The following is a 23,778-nucleotide window of genomic DNA, read 5'->3' as shown; positions in this document are numbered from 1 at the left end:
TACATGTCAACTATTTGTTCCTATGACCATGAGATCATGCAACTCCCGGACACCGGAGAATGCCTTGTGTGTATTAAACGTCACAACGTAACTGGGTGACTATAAAGGTGCTCTACAGGTATCTCTGAGGGTGTCTGTTGGGTTGGCGTGAATCGAGACTGGGATTTGTCACTCTGTATGATGGAGAGGTATCTTTGGGCCTACTTGGTAATACAACATCACAATACGCTTGCAAGAAATGTGACTAAGGAGTTAGTCACGAGATCTTGTATTACGGAATGAGTAAAGAGACTTGTTGGTAATGAGATTGAACTAGTTATAGAGACACCGACGATCGAATCTCGGGCAAGTAACATACTGATAGACAAAAGGAACATCATACGGGATTGATTGAATCCTTTACATCGTGGTTCGACTGATAAATATCTTCGTAGAATATGTAGGATCCAATATGGACATCTAGGTCTCGTTGTTGGTTATTGAATGAAGAGTGTCTCGGTCATGTCTGTATAGTTCTCGAACCCGTAGGTTCTACACACTTAAGGTTCGGTGATGATATAAGCATAATTAAGTCATTGTGGTGGTGACCGAAGGTTGTTCTTAGTCCTATATGAGATCCCGGACGTGGCTAGGAGCTCTGGAATGGTCAGGAGGTGAAGATTGATATATAGGATGAAGTTCATCGGAGTTTAAAAGTGTTCCAAGGTGCACTGATGGAATGACGGAATACCGAAAGGGGTTTCAAGTCCCCGATAATTTTTGGGGGGCTCATGGCCCCAGGATAGTGCGGACGTAAGCCCACACGGGGGCTGGGCGCAACCCCTCACCCCTGGCAACCTCGGTTGAAGGGGAGGACGCCTCCTCCTAGAGTGCCGCCAGCCCAACTTGGGTGGCAAGGCACCCTAGTGGGAGACCCTAGGACGCTGGCCCCTAGAGGAAACCCTAGGGCACCCTCCCCTCTCCCTTCCCCCTATATATAGAGAGGTAGAGAGAGGGCATCCACATGACAACTTGCTGGGGTGCTTCTTGTCCTCTCCCTCGTAGTTCCTCTCCTCTAAATACCGCACGACGATGGCATGGTGAATTGTCAACACCAACACCTCGCGATGCAGTCGTGCTGTCGGAGGACTCGGTCTGCTACTTCACCATCGCTTGATGGATCGAGGAGGTGAATGCGTCACCAAGTTGTACGTGTGTTGAACACGGAGATGTCGTCCATTCGGCACTTGGTTGGGACTTCGCGGGCCGGTTGGTGATTGGATCGCAAAGACGTACCACTACAACAACCTCTTTCTTGAACGCTTTCGCTTAGCTATCTAGAAGGGTATGTAGATTCAATCTCTCCTCTCGTAGATGGTCATCACCATAGATTGATCTTGGTGACCATAGGAATTTTTTTGTTTCCCATGCAACATTCCATAACAGTGGCATCATGGGCTAGATCTATGCGTAGATGACATCTTGAGTATAACACAAAGGAGTTTGTGGGCGTTGATATTCAGATTGTGTCCCTCCTTAGTTTTTTCTTGATTCAGCGGTATTGTGGGATGAAGCAGCCTGGGCATTTAGTCATCCACGTACGAGAGACCGGTTCCATCAGCTGACATGTAGCTCGTTGCATAAAGATGGCTGGCAGGTGTCTGTCTCTACTACTTATGTTGAATCAGATTTGACGGATGCGGTCCTTGTAGATGGTTAAGTAGCAACTTGCATATCACCATTGTGGTTTTTGCATAGGTAAGAAGCGTTCTTACTAGATACCCATAGCAGCCACGTAAAACATGGAACAACAAATTAGAGGATGTCTAACTTGTTTTTGCAGGGTATGTTGTGATATGATATGGCGAAAGACATGATGATATATATATATCGATGTATGAGATGATCATGTTGTAATAGTTAATATCGACTTGCATGTCGATGCTACGGCAACCGGCAGGAGCAATAGGGTTGTCTATAATTATTGTATGACCCGCGTGTCAATTCATTAAGTGCTATGTGATGCTTTAATTAATCGCTAAACGGTAGCAATAGTAGTACAAGCATGGTCGGCGCGACAATCATGATGGCAACACAATGATGGAGATCATGGTGTTGTACCGGTGACGATGGAGATCATGCCGGTGATTTGGATATGAAGATCAAAACCACAAGTTCATGGCCATATCATAACACTTATGATTTGCATGTGATCTTAATCATTTTATGCACGTTGTTTTGATTAGGACTACAATAGCATTATAAGGTGATCCCTCACTAAGATTTCAAGATCAAATTTTTTCTGCCCGAGTGTGCACCGTTGCGACAGTTCGTCGTTTCGAGACACCACATGATGATCGGGTGTGATAGACTCTACGTTCACATACAATGGGTGCAAGACAGTTTTGCACACGCGAAACACTCGGGTTAAACTTGACGAGCCTAGCATGTACAAACATGGCCTCGGAACAGAACATACCGAAAGGTCGAACACGAGTCATATAGTAGATATGATCAACATGGAGATGTTCACTATTGAAACCACCTCATCTCACGTCATGATCAGACATGGGTAGGTGGATTTGGATCATGTACCACTCGAATGACCAGCCGGATATAAATTTTACTGGGAGTCTGTCGGTGCACTAAAGACTGGGGTCTCCAGTGCCCCAAACGTGTGCGCGGACACCGGCAACCCCTCCGCAGCGACTAGGCGCGTCGCTGGGGCTTAGGGCGAAAGCGAGACTCAAAAACCACCAAGTGCAGATTGCAAGCCCCAGCTAGCACTTGCTTGGTGGGAAGGAAGAAGAGCCCCCACAGGAGATCCCTGCCGTGGAGATAGACAATGCCACGACGAAACCCTCCCGCCGAGGAAGAAAGACTGAGCCTCAGCAAGCCACCCTTGCCGGGAAGGCTGACAAGGCCTCAACAGGCCATCACCTCCCTGGCGAGAGGAACAGGAAGAGCCCCAGCAAGGTAACCCCACCGGGAAGAAAGAGAAAGGCCCGAGGAGAGGCGCGGGCCCATGACGCCCTCGCGACCTGCGGACGCGTCCACCGACGAGCACGCCACCGACGATGCATGCGCCACGGGTCCGCCCGCACACCAGCGCAACGCCCCGGAGTTGCCACGTGTGGGTACGTGTCCAACCCCCCCTCACGAGGTGAAGGAAGTTTGTCAAAGAATTTATTGCACCTCCGACAAGGCAGTGACACGGTAACTGTCGGTCAGCGTTGTTTCACCCGTGAACCCACTATTCACGCACTGAGCCACTTTGGTGACCCCTTTGCCTATAAAAGGAGGCCCAAGGATCAGTAGTAGGGTTATTTTGGCTTTTTGGCTTTTTGGCACATCGAAAGGCTATAAAAAGGGATAGATCTACAATAACCCAAAATGAATAACTAAACGCATGTAGGAGTAGGGTTTTACACACCACGTGGCCCGAACATGGGTAAAAAGATCTTGCCGGACCCTAACTGTTGGTTCTGCTTTTCCCGCAACCCCTCTCCCCGCCAAACCAGCAAAATGGGGACCGTTGAGGCCCGCATAGCTGTCAATCCTTCACCGACACCCTTGGCGTGCCAGGTAAGGGGATTGCCGGAAGCAGGCCGGCGTAGGCACCACCCCAATATGATGAGCCGCCCGTCGGCTCCACGGATCCTAGTTCGCCGTTGCATCTTCCCTGAGTGGGAGGAAGCAGTGGCTGCTCTGCCCGCGCAAGAGGTCATAGCGCCTCTATTGGTGCTATGCGAGCGCGGGTGGAAGGAGCGGAAGCCCCGAGCTCCGCATTGCCCGGCCAACACACCTCCTTGGAACGTCGTGTTGCTGTCGAGGGCGTGACAAGGGGCTTCGGCCAGGCCTCTGACGCTTACTCCGACCGATGCACCTCTCCGGAGCGCTGTATGGTACTCGAGGACGCTTCTGCGGCCCCAAACCGCCCCTTCACGCACCCTACAACTCACATTCCTCCTTGGAGCGATGTGACGCCAGAAAGATGCGCTCGGGGGCTCCGCCAGCAAAACTCTTGCAGAAGAGATAAGAAAGCGTTACGCCCCAGCGTGCCTCTTTCCTCCAGAGTGGCCAAAGGCCACCGGCAAAAACCTCGTCGGCAAGAAGGCCGCTGGGGGAAACGTCAGCTTGCCGGGGGTATGGATACTCCCCCCCCCCCCGGCATCACCTTCAGAAGTTGCAGGTAGGAATGTCGCGACGCGTGATATAAGTACATAATCAAAACTCCATACCACACTCTTGGTAGACTAGTTGTATCCTTTTGAAGTATCGACTTTTGTATGATAACCCCTGTGGGGACCTCGACTTACGAGTCGAGATCGCTGAGTGAACGTGCTTAGTGATCCCAGAGATCAATGCTCACCGAACACACATATACTGTATATTAAGAGTCTTACATCCAAGTACCGAATTATTACATCACATGACCGAATGATCAAGTTCACAAGGAAGGGCCTATAAGGATAAATCACACTGATACAACTAGTGGCGGAAATCTTAGGGATATGCAGGTGCCCATGCCATCAGCCTACACCAACAGGCATTCTGACTGGGAAGCGTCCTAGTTCGCAAGGCCGTCTCCGAAGACGTACTCTTATCCGAACTCCGGTCCTTCCATGTCTGGTCAATAATATAACCAGGGGAAACCCAATGAGTACTTGGAATATACTCGCAAACGGCCCATGATATGAATAATGCAATTGGTAGTATAACAAGTAATATGCAACTTTGGTGGATAGCGTCTCAACTATAAATGAACTTGTTCATGGATATGCAACATAAGCTAGATGGTAATTAGAAGAACAGGTTACACATATCAACATATCTGTCAAGGGCTGAACACTTAGTGTTCACCCCATATGCCAAGTCAGCAAACTTTGGCATATCAACTGTTTTATATTAAACTCATTTACCACACACTCACACACACTTGGTTTATGCAGAAACGACTCGACGTAGTTTAAGCAGCATCACCCAACTGTCCTTGACCGTGGACACGACTATCCAAATAGTTTTAGACTCTGCAGAGGTAGTATGCTGGACCCACAAGATCTGGGAAACTTTCGTGTCATCCATGACTCGCGGTATATAAAATACTCGAGGTAAGTACCCTATCAATGCCTTTCCAAGACGATACTAGACAAAGAGGTCCACTCGATTGGTACACAACCCACATGTTGTATGTCTTATGAGCACTGACTCTGGACAGTAGCAAGCATGCAGGGACCAACGGTGTGCCTGGAACATGTAAAAACAACATAGTCGCCCTACCTCGCACGACCCCATCACGAGAGTGACTACACATCACTCCCGCCACTAGTAATGTGGCTCTTTGCTAGCACGGACCAGAGTAATCAACAAAGCCCCGACCCATAAAGGGGTAACGTGGTCGTACATGTAAGGTTGGGACGGTCGACACATCATAAATCTATTCCCATTTCCAAAACCATACACACACAAAATACCCGGTGCACCACTTCACCAAAAGTGGCCACCTAACTCACCATCACCCTCGGGCATTAGTGGCACCCGACGGGGTTTTCCTAAACCTTTGATATGTTACCATCACCATGCTCATGCTACTATGCTTAGCTCTACTTGTAAACATGATATTAGCGTGACCCTCATAGGTGGTAGGATCATGCTCAAAATGCTAGTGCTCCGGAGGAGCCATTGGTAACATCACTTCAATGATTACCCATGCTTATGATCACATGCAACGGAAATATTTGCTACACTAGCATGCAATATAACATATGCTCAGACATGGTCAAAGGCCTGCTTGCCTTGGTCAGCTAAGTGTCCAGGGTCTTCGGGGTCTTCAAGTCCAACTCCTTCGTCACACGGGTTTTCTATCGTCATTTTAAATAAAAAGCAATAAGTAGCTCACTCCAAAACAAAGCACAAAGTCACTTTAGAAATGTTGTTTAATTCTGATAAATCCATATTGTTATTTTAAAAATATTTGTCTCTCGTTTTAGTGAAAGAATATTTTTAAATCAATTTAGCAGAAGCAAAACTATTCCAAATTAGCCTTTTTAATTATTATAAAATAGATAAGTTGTTTTAAAAATTTGCCTAGCAGTTCCATTAAATACTCCTCATTTTTAGGAAAAATAACAGTGGAAGAATCATAAGTTTTCACTAGTTAAATCTTTTTATAAAAATCATTTAAAACCAGGTTTTAAATAAAAAGAAAAAGGGCAACAACCCCGGCATGGCTTGACCTGGGACTGGGCCGGCCCAGTGGCCAGCCAATCAGCCCGCCCAGGCACGCGCACCGTCAAGTTTGAACTTGACGCACAAGCCCCTGCGGTCAGTGGCTACGGGCAGCGAGGGATAGAGAGATGGGCCACCGACAAGTGGGGCACACCTGTCGGGGTGATCTCCTACCTCTGTACATAGAAGAGGAGGAGGAGGCCGGCGTGGCTACCGATGTACTCAGGCCCTAACAATGGCAGGAATGGGTCCTGCTCGTCGCCACCTACCTGCTGGTAGTCGAGTCGACGACGGGGAGGCTCTGGTTCACTGGCAACGAGGTGGCTACTGCGGAGAGGTTTCGGGTGACGGTGGAGGTGGCAGCTATGGGCAGTGATTCGCTCGGGCGAGAGAGGGGAAAGCTTCCTAGGGTCACGGGGAGTGCGTAGGAGGGAGAGCAGCTCGAGAACCGCCGTGTAGCGGGAGATCGACCGGAGCTCCGAGGCGAAGGGACCTCGGTCGCTCTCGAGCACCGAGGCTCTGCATTCTCAGTGGCGTGGCTAGGGAGGTGATTGGGGTCTAGGTGGAGCAGAGTGAGGGGTTCTAGAGCAAGGGGAGGGGCTATAAATAGGCCCGCGGTGGTGAGCCGACTCGGGTGCGCCGGTGGTCCACCATGGCACGCATGGGGGTGCAGAGAGAGGCTGGGGTCGAAACCACGGTCTCAAGACGTGTTTTTGGACCTCCGGGACTCACTGCGAGAGAGAGAGGGAGAGATGAGAGGCGCGCATTCGTGGCCGTGGCCCTCTGGCTCTACTGGTGCTTGCGGTCATGCGTCACATCATCTCTTAGCACAGGAAAGGAGGGGCCCTAGGGGCTGACTGATGCAGAGGGGTTGTCGGGGGAGAGGAGAGACACCGCGGGGAGGTTGGAACTAGCCGAGGGAGTCGCCCCCACCTCGGTTGCTCTCTATAGCACGCCCAAAGCGCAGCTTTGGCATGCCAAGGCATGCAGGCACACTCTGGGTGCCTTCGACGCGTCTGGCATGTCCTGGGCCCTTTGTTGGGAGTGGCCTAGTTGTTTAAATCCCGTGGGAGCTTCGGCTGGTCAAAGGAGGAGAGGGAAACAGGTGCTGTCAGCCTTGGGCTGAAGCTCAAATTCGAGATTTTGGATTTTCTAGTTTGAACCAGAGAGGGGCCACCTGACTGGAGTTAGACACTGATGCTAGCCACCTAATCTAGGAGTTTGAGAGAAAGGGATTGGGTTTAGCTGTGGTTAGGGTTTTTTGCCCAACTGTCAGAAGGTGCTCGAAGTGGTTTGGGCACCACTGCACATGCAACTTAACAAGACTAGGTTTGGTGCTAAAACATGAGCCTACACCAAGTTTGAGCTCCATTGGACAATTTTAGCTTTGTAAACTTGAAATCATCCCTAAATGACCAGATCTGTTCCTTCCAAAGGCAGTGTGGGCAAATCAAGTCCCACAAATCCAATTTTTGGCATGGAGGCCTCATTTGAGGTATTAGGCACTCCTGCAAAGTTTCAGCTCCATTGGATAAACTTTGCTATGTAGAGTTGCTCTAATTTCATACTGGACAGAAGGGGTTTTGGAATTATTTGGTGACCTTAATCGCCTTGGATCAAGGTGAAACTTTATATGGGCACCAAATATGGCTTAGGGAGATCACTGAAATTTTCTAGGAATATATTAAGAATATTTCCTTTGGAAATATTTCAAAAGTTCAAAACAAAAATAATAGGTTTTCAAGGTTTTACTCAACTTTTTATAATATAAATATGGGTTGAAAATCCTATGTATGGAAAATATATGTCCTTCTAGGTATCTCCAAATTTCCTCAGATTTTTCTAAGGCAGAAAAGTATTTTTCCATTTTGGAATATCATTTCTGGCCTCAGAAATGGACATGCAAATAAAATAGGAAAATAATTCATAAAATAATTATTTTATGGTTTTGGTGAAATAATTTTTTTAGGACCAAATCACCAACTTTGGATAAGAGCACTTCTTGCCATCAAAGACTTGTGGTGCAACCCAAAGCAGGGTTTTGAATTAACCGGAAATAAGAAAAGGGGTTTTGAGGATAATTTGGTTATGAAAAATATGGTTTTTGAAATCACACAACCAAGCATACAAGCATACAATGACAACCATGGCACTCACATCATTAATTTTGGAAAATTTTAAATAAACTCAGATTTTTGAATTACAGAAGAAGTGAAGTGAAAATAGGGTGTGACAAACCTATCCCCCTTACAAGAATCTCGTCCCCCTGATTCCTAAGCTAAGTGCTGAAAAGGTATGGAAACTCAGATCGGAGATAGTCTTCACGCTCCCATGTTGCTTCTGCTTCGGTGTGGTTGCTCCACTGAACCTTGAAATACTTGATGGTGCAGCTTCGGGTGCATCGCTCTGCTTCATCCAAGATGCGAATCGGCCTATCACGATAAGTGAGATGTGGCTGAAGGTCAATGGCCTGATGGTCAATGTCCTTATAAATATCTAGATGGTTTGGCGGTTGGAGAGACTTCCGAACTTGTGACACATGGAAGACGTTGTGCACACACAAAAGTTCCAGAGGTAGCTCCAACTGGTAAGCAACTTCTCCAGGCCTTGACGTGATCTTAAAAGGTCAAATGAACCTTGGAGCAAGTTTCCCCTTCACATGGAAACGCTTGGTTCCCTTGAGAGGTGTGACACTGGGGTACACCTGGTCTTCGAGGTTGAACTCCAATTCTCTGCGGTGAATATCAGCATAGCTCTTTTCTCGCAACTTGGCTGCCTTCAAGTTTTCTCGGACAAGCTGCACCTTATCGCCTGCCTCTTGCAGAACTTCCGACCCGAAAATAAACCTTTCTCCGGTTTCACACCAGTTCAGCGGGGTGCGGCACTTCCGTCCGTACATCATTTAAAATGGGGCCATTTGGAGACTATACTTGTAGTTGCTGTTGTATGAGAACTCAGCAAATGGCAGACATTATTCCCATTTGGCACCATGTTCCAAGACACATGCGCGGAGAATATCCTCGAGTATCTGGTTTACTCTCTCCGTCTGTCTGCTCGTTTGTCGATGGAAAGCGGTGCTGAAAGAGAGCTTGGTTCCGAGGGCTTCTTGGAACTTCTTCCAGACTCTAGAGGTGAACTGCGTGCCTGGGTAAGATACAACCTCCTTGGGAACTCCGTGGAGACTCACTATACGATGGATGTGCACACTAGCCAACTATCTTCCATCATAAGTGATGTTCACTGGAATGCAATGAGCCACCTTGGTCAGATGGTCGACAACGACCCATATGTAAATATGCCCCTTGCTTGACCTTGGCAACCCAGTGATGAAGTCCATGCCAACTTTGTCCCACTTCCATTTAGGCACTTGGAGAGGTTGTAGCAGTCCAGCAGGTCGCTGATGTTCAGCCTTGACTCGCTGGGATACGTCGCACTTGGCAACATAAGACGCTATTTCCCTCTTCATGCCATGCCACCAGAATCTTGATACATCTTGGTACCACCAGGGTGAATAGAGTAGGGTGTGTCATGTGCTTCCTGTAGGATCAAGTCCTTGAGTTATGCCTTGTTGGGTACACATAAATGTTTCCCAAACCACACTACTCCTTGCTCATCCGCCGAGAATTCTGGGGCCTTGCCTTCATGGATCTTATTCTTGATGCCTTCAATGCTCTTGTGCTCCTTCTGGGCTTCCTTGATACCGTCTGCCAGAATTGGTTTGACTTCGAGGTTAGCCAGGAATACTGGTTCAACTAGCTCCAACCCGAAGCTTTCCATTTCTTCATACAAGGAGGGTAGCCTTTCCTTGAGCATAACATTCAAGGTGTTGGCTTTCCAGCTTAAGGCATCAGCCACCACATTGGCCTTACCAGGGGGGTATTGAATGTTGGGTTCATAGTCTTTGATTAACTCCAACCATCTTCGTTGCCTCATATTCAATTCCCGGTGAGTAAAGATATACTTCAGACTTTTGTGGTCAGTGTATATTTCACGTCGCTTCCCCAAAAGGTAATGTCGCCATGTCTTCAGGGCATGCACTACTGCTGCCAATTCGAGATCATGGGTGGCATAGTTTTCCTCATGCGGGCACAATTTTCGTGATAAATACTCCACGACCCTGCCGTTTTGCATTTGGACATGATGCCTATAGATATAATCATTGCCATAGATATCATCACGACTTTGCGCGGTTCTATCAATTGCTCGACAGTAATTTGTTCACTCACCGTCTACTTGCTTTCATGAGAGAAGCCACTAGGAAACACTACGGCCCCCGGGTCTATTCACATCTATCATTTACACCTCCGCTTTTACTTTGCTTTCTTACTTTGTTGCTTTCAGTTCTCACTTGGCAAACAATCTATAAGGGATTGACAACCCCTTCATAGCGTTGGGAGGAGGTTCTTTGTGTTTGTGCACGATCTTGTGATACTCCTCCACTGGATTGATACCATGGTTTTCAAACTGAGGGAAATACTTACCACCGCTGTGCTACATCACCCTTTCCGCTTCGAGGGAACACCAACGCAAGGCTCCGTAGCCGTAGCAGAAGGATTCTTGGTTCCGTCGACATGACTATTCCTGTCGCCGTTGCTCGGGAAGAACAACTGACATCAAGACCTATGGTGACATTGGTCCCAGTTCGTGAGGCCAGGGCGCCAGCCAGGCTTCGTGGGCCATTGGTCCCGGTTCGTCTCACCCCATTTGTCTCGGTTTTAGTCAAGAATGGGACTAATAGGCCAGCAACCATTCGTATCCCCTTTAGTCCCGGTTGGTGGATCAAACTGGGACTAAGTTGTTGTGGAGGGCGTTCGTAAAACCATTCGTATCCTCCTTTAGGCCCGGTTGGTGGATCAAACCGGGGTGGCGGCCCTTCGAATCACCCCTTTAGTGCCGGTTTTTCGTGCAACCCGGGACTAAAGGTCCAAACGGTTTGCCCTCCTGCGTCGTTTCCAGCGATGAACACTGCAACCGAAGCAGAGTCTATCGCCATTCGGTGTTCTTCTCCTCTAGCGCTCTCCTCTGTTCTTCTTCCCGTCTCTTCTTCCATTATTCTTCCACCATGACGTATGAAACCGGAGTGGTGTGTACACATGGCATGACCAATCTCAGGGTCGGGTAGACGAACGAGAGCAGGGCGGTGCCAAATTTTCTTCGATGGTTCCAGGAGTGGGTTGACGCCGCACGGGAGCATGAGGCGTTCTTGTGGCTTGATCTGGAGTTCATGGCCAATCATCAAGGTGTTTCCGTCATCCTGCTATGTTTCAAACAGAATGTCTTGATCTTCCAATGGGCGAGGTAAGTTTTGAGTCTTTCATTGATCCAATGTTATGAAAATTGCATGTATATTGATCTTCGCTAGGTTCCATTCGATAGCAATATGGAGTTCCTATATACATTCCATTGGATAGTTAATTGAGGGTTTCTTAATCAATTCATAGGATATGAAAATTGCATAGGATAGCAATATGTGTTACAACATTGGATATATTGATCTCCCTAGGTTCCATTAGATAGCATATATTGATCTCCCTAGGTTCCATTGGATATATTACAACATAGGCTTTCTTTGATCCAAGGTTATGAAAATTGCATATATTGATCACCTTAGGTTACATTGTATAGCAATATGCAATTTCTATATATGTTCCATTGGATATATAGTTAACTAAGGGTTTCTTGATCAATTCGTAGGATATGAAAATTGCATAGGATAGCAATATGTTACAATATTGGAATCCTATAAAGATTAATTTCTCTTTAGTTGTAGTGAAACAATTTTTCATTGGTAAGTTTTGAGGCTTTCTTTGATCAAAATTGCATATAATGATCTCTCTAGGTTCCATTGGATAGCAATATGCAGTTTCTTTATATGTTCCATTGGATAGATAATTGAGGGTTTTTTAATCAATCCATAGGATATGAAAATTGCATCGGATAGCAATATGTTACAATATTGGAATCCTATAAAGATCAATTCATAGGATGTGAAAATTGCATAGAATAGCAATATGTTCCATTTGAATAGTTATGATAAATTTCTCTTTAGTTGTATTGAAACATTTTTCCTTGTTGCGGCAGTATGTAACATTTGTTCCATTTTAATTTGTTGATGTTGCAGTAGTGACAAGCATTGTCCAGAACTCATGGACTTCCTTCGCAGCGGCATACGTTTTGCTAGCGATGACATAACGACCGACAGGATGAATATGAGGCGCAACTTTGGTATTAAGATACCAACTGAATGCCACATTGATCTCCAAGGCCTATTCCAGATTCAATATCCGAGGACTTCGATGGCTGATATGGAAGTCGCCTTGATCGACGAGGAGTACCATGATATGAAGACTTCATTCCCGAAGTCTCAGCACAAGAAGTGAGGGAAGACCCCACTTGACCCTATCAATGTTGAGTATGCAACAAAAGATGCATACGTTGGATACGAGTTGTACCGGAAGATTAGTATCATGAACTATGGCTAGCGTCACCTCGCAGCACCAGCGTGAGATTCAGATTAAGACGAGTAGTGTTCAGAACGGCGAACACCTATATATATGTATGCTCGCTATTATTATGTACTGCTTGCATGTATTATTATGTACTACTTGGACCAATTTATATATATCTAGTTTCTGTTTGTGCCATTATATATTTTCCCAATTTGAATGGTTGTTTAGCCCTTTCTTTATTCATCACCACTTTAGGTATTGCTGTGAACTAATTCTTTATTCATATTGGTGTAATATTTACTGTATTCAAACTTCTCCATGGTTCATAACCCCCGATACAACCCATAGATACATCGATATAAGAAAGAAACACAAAGAAAACAGAATCTGTCAAAAACAGAATAGTCGGAAGTAATCTGTATAATTCGAATACTTATGTCACTCCAAAAATTATGAAAAATTAAGACAATCTGGGTAAATGATGATAGCATGCCAACTTTCAACCTATTCAGAGCTCATTTGTAGTTTTTTCAATTTATGGGTCATTTAGTTCGAAAAAAATCAGTAAATGCATGAAAAATACCAAATGAAGTTAGAAATAGTTAAAAATTGATGGTGTGGCCTTGAATGATGCATTTTGAGCACACAAAAGGTCTGGAGTTCAAATAAGTTCAAAAAATGAAATCCCTTTGTAACAGATGAGTTTTCGTATGAAACCTTGAAACTTCGAAAGATATTGTCCGATTTTTACACGAAGTGCATCCAAATTTTTCTGCAACACATAAGTTTTACATTGTTCGTCAACACAAATGAAAAAAAACTAAACACTAACAGTCCATCGATCCCAGATTCCATGAAATGAATAAAATCTGCAAAAATAGGAGTAATTAAGGAAGTTCGAAGAAGAAGAAGAAAAAAAGACTAACTATTATCACTATTCGATTTAGAACTTTCAGTAAAAATACTAACATTCGCATTCTAATTTTTTACGAAGCACGTTTAACAATCGATACTACAAAATCTTCCATGTGCACAAAATGATTACAAGGAACCACACAATTTACCATACGAGCATCACTTAGACCATACCATCTCCAGGAAGGAAACAAAACATGGTACAAGGACATTATAAACAGAAGTGTAGCTTCAAGTACGTTTGGGCTGTTTTTTGGCCTAGAAATCTTATCAAATAGACAAACCAATCATGTCTTAATACCAAAAAATAAACAGAAGTGTTCCGGCAAGTAGTGCAGAAGGGTTATTTAGTTCAATATGATTTTAATAGCTGAAACTTAGAAGTTTAGTTAACCACTTAGAGCACTAACTGAATTAGGAATCATAGCAATAACATATCATCAATTGAGGAGTAGAATTCTAATTAACCACAAGATCATTTAACATCAACAAACAGGTCTATATATAGCTACCCCTAGATCATTTACTCTACAAGAAAGCACCACATAATAAACCGTAATGGAGCAGGGAGAGGAGCTCCACATTGGGGTTTTGTAGCTGATGTCGTCATCCACCATTGTCACACGGCGTAGGAGGATACCTCAGGAAGCGCCCATTCCATCGCAAACTCCGTTGCATCAAAGCAATAGTGAGTTAGTCACTCCGATAGGCGTTAGTAACAAACCAATTGATAGTGTGATTCATTCATATAAAAATTCATTGAGCAAAATAAATCTCAGACCAAACAAAATTACAGATTCATTAGCTAGAATCAACGCCACCAGTTGGACATATTTCAGACCAGACAAAATTACAGACTAGACAAAACATTTGTCGCAGGTCAATGCCACCAGTTGGACATATTAACCATATTAAACTTTGAGAAGAGTTAACCAGATTAAACTTTGAGAAGAGTTAACAAAAATATAGAGTTTAGCTCCCTTTGAACAGATTATAAGATCATCTGTATTATCATTATAGGTGGGCAAATTTCTGAATCTTTAGTGTCACTAAGGCTGCTAAAATTTTGATCAATTTTTGCACCTCAAAATAAAACCATGCTTGATTCAATTATCAAAGGAAGGTATGAAATTAAAGATTAAAGCAGAATCTAACAAAAAAATGGTCCGTCAAGCTCGCAAATATTCAAGCACAACAACGGTCGATAAGCTAACAAATGCTAACGGAATTTGGCAGCAATGGTTGCAGCAATATTGAGTTGAATATTACAGCACTTAGAAGGAACTCTACTTGAGTGTTGAAAATAGCCACAATATTTAACTTCATCTCATAAAAAATATACTCTTCCAAGCATGAGAAGCATAGACCATAGCGTGTTTATCAACCTAATGTCTTCAAACATTCAACTATCTTATTTAACAAAATGGTTAAAGAACATGCACCTTGGCAAAGTAGTACAATATAGAACACTTGTTACTTTGCACTTATCTTGTAGGTCAGAAAAAATAAGTGCATACTTACTATTTCCTGTGATTTTTTCAACAAAAAACATGCATGCAAAAGTGTAAATAAGAAACAATGTCGATGTATTATCAAATTGTGCAGCTAAGTGTACTGTGAGGTATGGACTAAAACATTATATAAGTTGGGGAATTAGATCTCCTTTTTGTTACAATACTGTGTAGACTGTCTCATTTTAGTAAAAGACAAACTCATAAATAGCTAACTCATTTAGGTATGTTCAAGTAACATTTCTTATGAGCATATCCCTATGTGACGTACACTCCGTGGCCAATGCAATTTTCAGAGTCAAGAGTAGAAAACTTTATCTAAAAAATGTTTAGAAGAAAGTGCAGGAATAAGCAGTCCAAAGACAAATATAAGTACAATTTTTTTGAAGGAAACCATACAATAGCTCAACCTCATAATACAACTCTGAAAATCAAACTTGAATTCTCACCCAGCCATTAGTAAGCCCACTCGACCGAACATATAGTTTCCAGAAAATGTCATATTTTGTGGCAGTAGGGGGTTAAGTAAAAGACCTAGAACCCATGGAGTGACAAATCAAGTCAATACCTTAGTATAGACTCAACGCCACCTGCGAGGGAGAAGTGCCAGTAACTAAACTAATGTAAAGTCTTGACATAAACGCTTCTTAATCCCATTCGCCATGAGTACACGATTATTATTTTCTTGCAAAAGTTTGCTGACATACATTTTTAGTTAGTGTTTCAAGTGTAGCTTCTACACAACTCATTTTTATAAATGTGAAATCACTAAAAGGACACTTTGATAGGTCATGATAGAAAATACCTTTCTATAATTTAAGGAAGTGGAAGCTTTAATACTAAGTATGTTAACTGTGACTGGATGATCATACCTACTATAAAAAAGTAACGATTTAAGCAAAAACAGGTATAATTCAAGTACTACATGCATCTAGCTCAATTTTTGCATGCACGACAGTTCTATTAGACATGTCATTGAGAATTATTTCAAGGATGTATAACTTAAATACGAAATGTAAGGATAATAGTTGAAGACGATGCTACTGGAGACGTTGTAATATTAAACTTTCTGCTTCTCTTTTTCTCGCTATAGTGCACAATCTTATGATGTGCAGTTAGCCGATTGACAAATACGTATAGACTTTGACTTCCATGCATTTATTCAGATGTTAGGGAACAGTCTTATTGATTGGGCATAATGATATGAATTCAGTGGGTTTTAGAATAAATCATGGATTCAGTTTGATTAGAGATTACTTGCCAACGTTGTGAGTTAAGAATAATAGGCTGTGTACTATTGGCATGGTGCGGGACACTACATAGTGAGACTGATTACTACATAGTGAATTGCTTACTTTAAATACTGGAGGCAAAGCTCGGTGGTCAGGGTCAACAAAGCTTTTCTTGTCTGGGCCTTGCAGTGCACACGGATCTCGTCTGAGGCGGAGGCAGAAGTGCAGCTCGGATTCTCGTCCGCATGCACGTCGTCCATCCATCATGGTCGCATCATGTTCTACCGCACTTTCGCGTCTGAGGCCGGTGACATGGAGTAGGGCATGCACTCCTACTGTTGCACGCTTGTCTCAACATTGTCCAATCTGACGCATGCATAAATCATGGATTCAGTTTGATACAGTTTACTTACTTCTCAACGTGTTCAGGTAAGAATAATAGGATATGAACTGTTGGCATGGGATACAACACGGTGAGATTGATTACTACGTGTGTGAGCTAGTCTACATAAATAATCAATGAAGGGGCTTGTTTCCGAAGAACAACATCTATGTACCTCCTAACTACAGCTACGTGTGTAACCTAGTCTGCAGGAAGCACCAACCAACCAAGCCAATGGCAATGAGGAAACAGACCACAGAGAGAAAGAGAGGAATGCAGGGCAGTAGTAATTTGCACGGCATTTTTCCAAGCAAGTTCTGACTTGAAAAAAATCATGTTGTTCATATTATATACAACAAAAAATTAGATTCTAGAATATATGTTATGCATTTCAGTACTAATTAACAAAGTCCCTTTTTCATAACTATGTTAGCTAAAAAAGCATAATCAGTTGGTTCTGGTCACCCATGTGTAGTAAAAATATATAAGCAGTTGGTTTTGCTAACCCATGCGGAGTAAAAACACAACGAAATCGAAGGAAATCAGCATCTCTGATTTGTTTGTTAGGCTACGCGTGATCAACTACTATTGGAGAAGAGGTTGACAATCCAATTCCTACTTTCCGAGTGGTTTGACTAAGCGCAATACTACCTATTACATACCGGAAAAACAAGGGAAATAGGCTAGGAGGGAAGCGAACTAACCTGGGTGGAGCGGCCGATGTGGACGGGGAGTCGGGGCCGATGCGTGCGAGGACGGTGTCGCCGGAAGTAGCACTCCGGAAGTGGTTGATGCTGAGTTGCATGCCGGCGACGCGGCCGTAGCCCCACGCCATGTGCGCCCCCATGCTGGTGAGGCCCTCTGCTATCAGCGCGGACATGCCGCCGTGCAACACCTTGAGCGGCTGCTGGCCGGCCGGCAATCAACAGACACGCAAACACAAACGGCTTCTTTCAGTTTCAGTCAGTACACACACAAAAAAGAAAAAGGACAAAATCATGAGGAATGGACCTGGCAGCAGGTGTCCGTGACGAGGAGGCGTCTAGCTCCGTCGTTTTGGTGCTCGTCGACGCCATGGCCGTGGCAACCTCCATGGCGCCGGGCCGCGTGGCCAGGGTTCGGCGGGTTGTCTGGCCCGACCGAGGTGCGTATGTGTGGGGAGAAGGTCGGCTACGAGTGTCGTGCACAAGGACCTGATCCGAGCGAGGCGGGCTGGAATTGGACGAAATGGCGACGAATCAAGGCGAATTTGCTCCTTCGTCATTGATCCATGGAGAAGAGGGCCGGATCCATGGAGGACGCACGGACTATGCTTCTCCGTCTAGGCGCGTATCTGTGGAGAAGAATCACGGGGGGTGGGGGATCCATCCCTTCTCCTCCTCCGTGAGATCCATCCATCAGGGGGCGGAGAGGAGAGGGAGAGGGGTGTGGATCTGAGAGAGAGAGAATGTGGATCAGGGGTGAGGGCAGATGAGGGTGGGGATATGTGGCGCCAGCTGTTAGAACATCGTCCCCTTTGCCGTCCGCCTGAGCATCAAGCTGACGGGAAACGTGTCGAGGCAGACGGCAAAGAGACCCTAGGCTGACGGCAAAGAGGCCCCCGACGGTAAAAGGGATGGCTTCAGGTGCGGTGACTCTTTGTCGTTTGTCTGGACCATCTTTGCCATCAGTCATGTCTTTACCGTCTGCTTATTCCATCTTTGTCGTCCGCTGGCTGACGGCAAAAAGCTGGCTGATGGCAAATAGGATCTTTGCCAACAACCATTACTTTCCCGTCTGTTCTTTGTCAGCTGACGGCAAAGATGCTCTTTGCCATCAGCCAGCAGACGACAAAGACTAGGCACATGGCAAATTATCTGTTTCCAGTAGTGGTCCGTCTCCGAAGACGTACTCGTCGCCAAACTCCGGTCCTTCCTTGTGTGGTGAGTAATATAACCAGTGGCAAGCCAATGAGTACTTTGAATGTACTCGCAAACAGCCCATGATATGAACAATGAAATTGAAGCATAACAATATCATGCATTTCTAGTATAACTCATCTGGGTGGAATGATCATGGAAATGCATCAAGTTAAAGAATTACTTTTGAAGAACAGGTTACAGATATCAACATATCTGCTAAGGGTTGAACCAACCGAGTGCACCCTATATGCCAACTCATCGGACTTGTCATAACGTCAATGTATCAGCTGAGGGTTAAACCATCTGGGTTTAGCCTATATGCCAAGTCACCGAACTTAGTCATATTATTATTATTGTAACAACACCTTTTTAACACCACATGCACACACTCACACACACTTGGTTCATGCGGAAACGCTGGACGTAGTTTAAGCAGGATTACGCAATAGTCCTTGACCGTGGACACGGCTATTCGAATAGCTTACACTCTGCACAGGTAGTACGCTGGACCCACGAGATCCGTGAAACTTCCGTGTCATCCACAACTCACGGTATATCACATATACCCGAGGTAAGTACCCGATCATCATCTTTCCGCTAACGATACTAGACAAAGAGATCCACTCGATTGGTACCCGGCCCACATGTTGTACGTCTTACGAGCACCGACTCTGGACAGTATCAACCATGCGGGGACCAATGGTGTGCCTGGGACTCATAATAATGGCATAGTCGTCCTACCTGGCACGACCCCATCACGAGAGTGACGACAATCACTCCCGCCACTAGTAATGTGGCTCTTTGCTAGCACCGACCAGAGTAATCAACAAAGCTCCGTCCCATAAAGGGGTAACGTGGTCGTACTGGTAAGGTTGGGACGGTCGACACATCATAAATTTAATCCCATTTTTGAAACCATACTCACACAAGACACCGGTGCACCACTTCACCAAAAGTGACCACCAACTCATCATCACCCTCGGGCATTAGTGGCCCCCGACGGGGTTTTCATAAACCTTTGATTTAACTCATCATCATGCTCATGATAATATACTTCTATCTTTACTTGTCAACATGGTATTAACATGACCCTCAAGGGGTAGGGTCAAGCTCAATTCAATGGTCCTCTAACTTTACTAGTCAACATGACAATAGCATGATCCTCATAGATGGTAGGGTCAGGCTCATCATGCTTGTGCTCCGAGGAGCCATATGTATGACATCACCATCATGCAAGTGCTTCGAAGAAGCCTTCGGTACCATCACAACAATGATGAACCGGCATTATGATCACATGCAACGGAAAAGTACTTGCTATTCTAGCATGCATAAATTCATATGCTCAAGTCATGGTCAAAGGGTTGCTTGCCTTGCTCAGCTAGGTATCCTGGGTCTTCGAGGTCTTCTGCTCCGAATCCTTCGTCACTCGGTAATTCTATCGTCGAGAATAGAATAAATAAGAAATAGCTCACACAAAACAGATCACAAATCACTTTTAAAAATGTTGCAAAACTTGGTAAAAATCAGGTTGTTACTTTGCAAAATATCTTCTGTTTGTTTTTACTAGCAAAGCATTTTTAATAATTACTAAACAGAGGCAAACTATTACTTTTCATGCCTTTATATTATCATAAAACAGATTATGTTTTTGAAAAATATCAACAATGGCAGAATCAAATACTACTCATTTTTAGAAAAATATCAATGGAAGAATCATATTTTTTCACTGGATAGTTATTTTTACAAAAATCATTTTAGTCTCACGTTTAAAAATAAAAGAAAAGGCCAAATCCTGGCCTGGAAAGCAGGCCGGCCCAGCCAGCAAGCAGGCTGCCAGGCACGCGCACGCCAGGCTTGAACATGACATGCGGGCCCCTGGGTCAGCGGCTCTGGCTGCGCGTGGGGCAACTCCAGGACGCCGACAAGTGGAGCCCACCTGTCGGGTTCTTCCTCTACCTCCTGCCAGGGAGGAGGAGACGAACTCCGGCGAGGCTACCGTCGTCCATGGGCCTAGCTAAGGGCAGGAATGGGTTCAACGTGCCTCCGCCTACCTGCAGGTGGTCGGGACAGCGCCGGAGAGGCTTGGAGTCGTCGGCGACGAGGTGGCCGTGGCGGAGGGGTTTCGGGACGTGGTTGAACTGATAGCTAGGGGCACGGAAAAGATTGGGGTTGTTGGGGGAGAGGTTCCTGGTGTCGAGGGGAGTGCTCTGGTGGGTCGAGTGTCGCAGGAGTCGGCGTGTAGCCGGAGATCGACCGGAGCTGCGAGGCAGAGGGGCCTCGGTCGATCTCGAGCATCGGGGCTCTGCGAGCTCGATTGGGTGGCTAGGGGCGGCTAGTGGTCGTGCAGAGGCTGTTGGAGGGGTGGTGAGGTGCCGGGGGGGCTATTTATAGGCTCGCGATGGTGAGCCGAACTCGGTGCGCCGGTGACTCACCGCGGCGCGCGTGCGTGCACAGTGAGGAGCTGGCTGCGAAACCACGGTCTCCAGACGTGGTTTAGGACGCTCTGAAGCATCGATCGCAGAGGGAGAAGGCGTGGGGTCGAGCTGTAGCGTCCGTGAATGCTCGGTCGAGTCGGGTGCGCGCGGGCACGCGTCGCCTGAGCTCTAGCGCGGGAGAGGAGGGTGCATGGCGGCTGCTTCTCAGTGAGGGGTTGTCGGGGGAGGTCTTGGACACTTCGGGGGAGGTTGGAACCGGCCGAGGGCGTCGTCCCCTTCTCGGTTGCTCCCTGTAGCGCGTCCAGAGCGCAGTTTTGGCATGCCACGGCATGCTGACGCGCTCTGGGGCACTTCAGACATGTCCCTCATGTCTTGGGTGTTGTTGGGAGTGTAACTAGCCGTTGTGTGCTAGTGAGAACACTGGCTGGTCAAGGGGGACATGTTTTACTAGTGTTGTCAGCCCTGATCTGTGGCACAAATTGAGGTTTTTGTCACTTGTGCTTTCAACTAGGGAGGGGCCAGTTGACTGGGTGTTTAGGTTGGTTTGGGGCACTAATACACCAAGTTTGAGGCTCTGATATTGGGTAAAACAGTGGCTAGGTGGGTTTTTACCTTGCTGTCAGAAGGTGTTCGATAGTGGTTTGGGGTGCTTCCACTCCACCAATGGAACTACAACTTAACAGGTTTGGTCTTGGGGTTAAAGTAGGCGTTTCCACCAGTTTTGAGCTCCATTGAACAAGCTTAGCTTTGTAAACTTGAAAATGCATCAAAGTGGCCAGATCTGTCCTCTCCAAAGGGAGTGTGACCAAACAAAGTCTAGCAAATCTCATTTTTGTGTGGAGTCCTCATTTGAGGTGCCAAACACCCCTGCAAAGTTTCAGCCCTATTGGACAAACTTTCCTATGTAGAGTTGTTCCAACTCCATACTAGATAGAGAAGGTTTTAGGCTCATTTGGTGACCTTCCCCACCTTGGATCAAGGTGAGATTTTAAGTGGGCACCAAATATGGCTTGGGGAGGCTCCTGTAATTTAATGGGATTTTATTGAGAATATTTCCTTTGGAAATATGTCAAAAGGTTAAAACGGACAGGAATGGTTTTTAGGGTTTTACTCAAATAATTATAATATAAAATAGGGTTGAAAATCTTATATATGGAAAATATATGTCCTTCTCAGTTTCCATGATTTTACTCAGAATTTTCTAAGGCAGAGAAGCATTTTTCCTTGTGGGAATATCATTCGTGGCCTTAGAAACAAACATGCATTTAAAATAGAAAAATAATGTTTTAAATCATTAAATAATGTTTTTGGTAAATAATAATAGTATTTGAGTTCAGATCACCAACTTTGGTTGGGAGTGCTACTAGGCATCATGAGCTAGTAGTGTAACCCAAGCAAGGTAGAGGTGATCTCGTGTCAAAGAAAAAGGTGTTTTGGAAATTCATTTTTGAAAATAATAAATTTACCATGGTTTTTTTATCAACAAGCAAACAAGCATACATTCATACAAGGCATTCATAGCATTCACAACATCATTATAAAAAGTTTTAACAAGCCCTGATTTTTGCAACTTAAAACATTGGTGGTGAAAAACAGGATGTGACAGACCTATCCCTCTTACAAGAATCTCGTCCCCGAGATTCCTAAGCTAGGCGTTAAATAGCTTGGGAAATCCTGATCGGAGATAGTCTTCACACTGCCATGTTGCTTCTGGTTCAGTATGGTTGCTCCACTGAACCTTGAAATACTTGATGGTGCGGCTTCTGGTGCAACGCTCTGCTTCATCCAGAATGCGAATTGGCTTCTCGCGGTAGGTAAGGTCCGGTTGAAGGTCAACAGCTTGGTGGTCAATGTCCTTGCAATGATCGAAACGGTTCGGCACTTGTAAGCACTTCCGGAGCTGTGACACGTGGAACACATTGAGGACAACCGAGAGTTCTGGGGGTAGCTCCAACTGGTAAGCCACTTCCCCGCGCCTTGCCGTGATCTTGAAGGGTCCAATACACCTTGGGGCTATCTTCCCTTTGACATGGAATCACTTGGTTCCCTTGAGAGGCGTAACGCGCAGGTACACCTGGTCTCCGGGAACGAGCTCCACATCCTTGTGGTGGGAGTTCGCATAGCTCTTCTGTCGCGACTTAGCTGCCTTCAGGTTTTCTTGGACAAGCTGCACCTTTCTCTCCGCTTCGTGCAGCGCTTCTGGTCCAAAAACTAATCCTTCTCCGGTTTCGTACCAATTGAGTGGGGTGCGGCACTTTCGCCCAAACAGCACCTCGAATGGGGCCATTTGAAGACTGGACTGGTAGTTGTTGTTGTATGAGAACTCAGTAAATGACAGACAGACTTGCCACTTGGCACCATGGGCCAGGACACATGCGCGGAGCATGTCCTCGAGTATCTGGTTCACCCTCTCGGTCTGTCCGCCCGTCTGCGGGTGGAAGCCGTGCTGAAAGAGAGCTTGGTTCCGAGAGCTTCTTGAAACTTCTTCCAGAATCTTGAGGTGAACTGCGTGCCGCGGTCGGACACGATTTCCTTAAGAACTCCATGGAGGCTAATGATGCGCTCAATGTAGAGGCTAGCCAACTTGTCGCCCCCATAGGTGGTCTTAACCGGAATGAAATGAGACACCTTAGTTAAGTGGTCGGCGATGACCCATATGGAGTCATGACCCCTCTTGATCGGGGTAATCCGGTGATGAAGTCCATGCCGACCTTGTCCCATTTCCATTCTGGCACTTGAAGAAGTT

This window comes from Hordeum vulgare, chromosome 1H, assembly GCF_904849725.1.
Source record: "Hordeum vulgare subsp. vulgare chromosome 1H, MorexV3_pseudomolecules_assembly, whole genome shotgun sequence".
Classification (NCBI taxonomy): domain Eukaryota; kingdom Viridiplantae; phylum Streptophyta; class Magnoliopsida; order Poales; family Poaceae; genus Hordeum; species Hordeum vulgare.
Note: the sequence above shows the minus strand (reverse complement) of the source record.